Here is a 4,803-nt window from a genome sequence, read left to right on the forward strand (position 1 = left end):
AGTTTTGCAAGCAGGTGATAGAGAACACTCTTCCGTAGTAACCAAGGCGGCATTTATACTTCAAAGATGTCCCAACAGGAAACTCATCTTTGTCAATCAGTTCTGTAGGCATGGCGAATGAAAGGTGCACCGGGGATTGGCATTGACCTGGAGAGCAAGACCACAGGGACGTCAAAGTTAGTGGAGAGGCCTTCCGCTCCCACAGCTACGGGAGCTCGGCCTCCCGTGCCCGGCGGGCTCCGCCCGAGCCTTCGGGGCCCACGGGCAAGCGGCGTGCTGCCGAGCCCCTGAGGTTCCACGTGCCCTGGAAACGGCTCCTGCTCCGCGACTTTTCTGAGGACCCGGCGCGGCCACGGCTGTGGATCCTGCCTCCGGGGGTCTCGCATACCGGGCAGCCCCTCGGCGTACCGGAGCTGCCCCGAAAGCGTAAAATCGACGCGGGGGCTATGACTGAACCTTCGGTTTCGCCCAGCAAGCGCCGCGACGGTGGGGACACTGGCGCCCCGGACGGCGCAGAGCGTAAGGGCCCCGGCCTGGAGACCGCGAGCCGCCGCTGCTGCAGCCGCCCGTGCGGCCCCGCGGGCCGGGGGAGGGGCGGTGGCGACGACGGGGCGGGGCGCGCAGAGTCCCTGCGGGGAGACTGGGGCGCTGCGCCGCGCCAGCGCAATGAAGAATTTTGGCAGTATAACAGCTTCCAGTGCTGGAGGAATCCTTTACCACCTATTGATCTGGCAGACATTGAAGATGTAAGTGTAGACAGCCCGACAAAAACACTTCCGGGCAAGAATGAAGTGGTTGAAATTAATATGGAGCCCTGACAGAAGGAGCTGAAGAAATGGGTTTTTCTGAATTTGAGGAGACATCTCTAAGTGAATTTATGTCTTCTTAAGAAAAGAGTTATTTTCCATACTTGATGTGATATCATTCCCAAACCTGAAAAATGAGGAAAAGTTGTTTTAAAGATAAATGCCTGCAGTCACTACTGTACCTCCCAATAGGGATTTGTCAAGGATATAGTGCAGTTACAGGAGAAGTATTTTATGTATGCATTCTTAAGAAAAATTTATGTTTAAGTTCTAAATTTGAAGATATCAATCTTACACAAAGGAATTCTGACAGTTTTAGAAATAGATGGGAAACATTCAGATATTCCTCTTGTTAATTTGTACTACATGAAATGAATATTGTTTTATAATAACTTAATAAAATGCTTTCTAATACATTTCATCTACTCTTCTTCGTTGAACAAATAGCTGACTTAAAACATCTATGCAAACTTAAAATGTGGAGGCTTCTTTCTGAAACCTGGTATTGTTCTTGTTTTGTTTTGTTTTTTTTATTTATTTATTTTGGCTGCACGCAGGTTTTCTCTAGTTGCGGTGAGCGGGGACTACTGTTCTTTGCGGTGCACGGCTTCTCACTGTGGTGGCTTCTCTTGTTGCGGAGCACAGGCTCTAGGCGCAAGGGCTTCAGTAGTTGTGACACGCGGGCTCAGTAGTTGTGGCTCACGGGCTCTAGAGCGCAGGCTCAGTAGTTGTGGCGCGAGGGCTCAGTTGCTCTGCGGCATGTGAGATCTTCCCAGACCAGGGCTTGAACCCGTGTCCCCTGCATTGGCAGGGGGATTCTTAACCACTGTGGCACCAGGGAACTCCGCCCGGTATTGGTTTTTTTTTCCCCTTAGTTTACTTATTTATTTATTTATTTATTTATTTTTAAAATTGTTATTGGTATAGTTGATTTACAATGTTGTGTCAGTTTCTGCTGTACAGCAAAGTGAATCAGTTATACATATACATATATCCACTCTTTTCTAGATTCTTTGCCCATATAGGTCATTACAGAGTATTAAGTAGAGTCCTCTGTGCTATACAGTAGGTCCTTATCCATGATCCATTTTATTTTATTTTTTAAATTAAATTTAATTTAATTTTTAAATTTTTAAATTTTTTTAACATCTTTATTGGAGTATAATTGCTTTACGATGGTGTGTTAGTTTCTGCTTTATAAGAAAGTAAATCTGCTATACATATATCCCTGTATCTCTTCCCTCTTATGTCTGCCTGACTCCCACCCTCCCTATCCCACCCCTCTAGGTGGTCACAAAGCACCGAGCTAATCTCCCTGTGCTGTGCAGCTGCTTCCTACTAGCTATCTATTACACATTTGGTAGTGTATATATGTCCATGCCACTATATCACTTTGTCCCAGCTTACCCTTCCCCCTCCCCGTGTCCTCAAGTCCATTCTCTAGTAGGTCTGTGTCTTTATTCCCATCTTGCCCCTAGGTCCTTCATGACCATTTTTTTTCTTTTTTAGATTCCATATATATGTGTTAGCATACAGTATTTGTTTTTCTCTTTCTGACTAACTTAACTCTGTATGACAGACTCTAGGTCCATCTACCTCACTACAAATAACTCAATTTCGTTTCTTTTTATGGCTGAGTAATATTCCATTGTATATATGTGCCACATCTTCTTTATGCATTCATCTGTACATGGGCACTTAGGTTGCTTCCATGTCCTGGCTATTGTAAATAGAGCTTCAATGAGCATTGTGGTACATGACTCTTTTTGAATTATGGTTTTCTCAGGGTATATACCCAGTCATGGGATTGCTGGGTCATATGGTAGTGCTATTTTTAGTTTTTTCAGGAACCTCCATACTGTTCTCCATAGTGGCTGTATCAATTTACATTCCCACCAACAGTGCAAGAGTTTTCCCTTTTCTCCACACTCTCTCCAGCATTTATTGTTTGTAGATTTCTTGATGATGGCAATTCTGACTGGTGTGAGATGATATCTCATTGTAGTTTTGATTTGCATTTCTCTAATGATTAATGAGGTTGAGCATTCTTTCATGTCTTTGTTGACAATCTGTATATCTTCTTTGGAGAAATGTCTATTTAGGTCTTCTGCTCATTTTTGGATTGGGTCATTTGTTTTTTTGGTATTGAGTTGCATGAGCTGCTTGTAAATTTTGGAGATTAACCTTTTGTCAGTTGCTTCATTTGCAAATATTTTCTCCCATTCTGATGGTTGTCTTTTCATCTTGTTCATGGTTTTCTTTGCTGTGCAAAAGCTTTTAAGTTTCATTAGGTCCCATTCGTTTATTTTTCTTTTTATTTCCAGTTCTCTAGGAGGTGGATCAAAAGGATCTTGCTGTGATTTATGTCATAGAGTGTTCTGCCTATGTTTTCCTCTAAGAGTTTTACAGTGTCTGGGCTTACATTATGGTCTTTAATCCATTTTGTGTTTATTTGGCCTTACATTTAGTTCTTTAATCCATTTTGAGTTTATTTTTGTGTATGGTGTTAGGGAGTGTTCTAATTTCATTCTTTTACATGTAGCTGTCCAGTTTTCCCAGCACCACTTATTGAAGAGGCTGTCTTTTCTCCATTGTATATTCTTGCCTCCTTTATCAAAGATAAGGTGACCATATGTGCGTGGCCTTATCTCTGGGCTTTCTATCCTGTTCCATTGATCTATATTTCTGTTTTTGTGCCAGTACCATACTGTCTTGATTACTCTAGCTTTGTAGTATAGTCTGAAGTCAGGGAGCCTGATTCCTCCAGCTCCATTTTTCTTTCTCAAGATTGCTTTGGCTATTTGGGGTTTTTTGTGACTCCATACAAATTGTGAAATTTCTTGTTCTAGTTCTGTGAAAAATGCCTATGGTAGTTTGATAGGGATTGCATTGAATCTGTAGATTGCTTTGGGCAATATAGTCATTTTGACAATGTTGATTCTTCCAGTCCAAGAACATGGTCTATCTCTCCATCTGTTGGTATCATCTTTAATTACTTTCATCAGTGTCTTATAGTCTTCTGCATACAGGTCTTTTGTCTCCTTAGGTAGGTTTATTCCTAGGTATTTTATTCTTTTTGTTGCAAAGGTAAATGGGAGTGTTTTCTTTTTTTTCTCTGATTGCTGTGGCTAGAACTTCCAAAACTATGTTGAATAATAATGGTGAGAGTGGACAACCTTGTCTTTTTCCTGATCTTAGTGGAAATGGTTACAGTTTTTCACCATTGAGAACAATGTTGGCTGTGGGTTTGTCCTATATGGCCTTTATTATGTTGAGGTAAGTTCCCTCTGTGCCTACTTTCTGGAGGGTTTTTACCAGAAATGGGTGTTGAATTTTGTCAAAAGCTTTCTCTGCATCTATCGAGATGACCATATGGTTTTTATTTTTCAATTTGTTAGTATGGTGTATCACATTGATTGATTGCATATATTGAAATATCCTTGCATTCCTGGGATAAACCCCAGTTGATCATGGTGTATGATCCTTTTAATGTGCTGTTGGATTCTGTTTGCTAGTATTTTGTTGAGGATTTTTGCATCTATGTTCATCAGTGATATTGGCCTGTAGTTTTCTTTCTTTGTGACGTCTTTGAGTGGTTTTGGTATCAGGGTGATGGTGGCATTTTAGAATGAGTTTGGGATTGTTCCTCCCTCTGCTATATTTTGGAAGAGTTTGAGAAGAATAACTGTTAGCTCTTCTCTAAAAGTTTGATAGAATTCACCTGTGAAGTCATCTGGTCCTGTGCTTTTGTTTGTTGGAAGATTTTTAATCACAGTTTCAATTTCATTATTGTGATTGGTCTGTTCATATTTTCCATTTCTTCTTGGTTCAGTCTTGGAAGTTTATACCTTTATAAGAATTTGTCCATTTCTTCTCGGTTGTCCATTTTATTGGCCTATAGTTACTTGTAGTAGTCTCTTATACTTTGTATTTCAGTGGTGTCAGTTGTAACTTCTCCTTTTTCATTTCTAATTTTATTGATTTGAGTCCTCTCCCT

The 4,803-nt window shown here is 41.2% G+C and overlaps 1 pseudogene; it reads left to right on the top strand.

The window, feature by feature from the left end:
• Nucleotides 1-227: 227 nt before the first annotated feature.
• Nucleotides 228-818, top strand: LOC102983505 (uncharacterized protein C9orf40-like; annotated as a pseudogene).
• Nucleotides 819-4,803: the final 3,985 nt, after the last annotated feature.

Source organism: Physeter macrocephalus, chromosome 4, assembly GCF_002837175.3.
Source record: "Physeter macrocephalus isolate SW-GA chromosome 4, ASM283717v5, whole genome shotgun sequence".
Lineage (NCBI taxonomy): Eukaryota > Metazoa > Chordata > Mammalia > Artiodactyla > Physeteridae > Physeter > Physeter macrocephalus.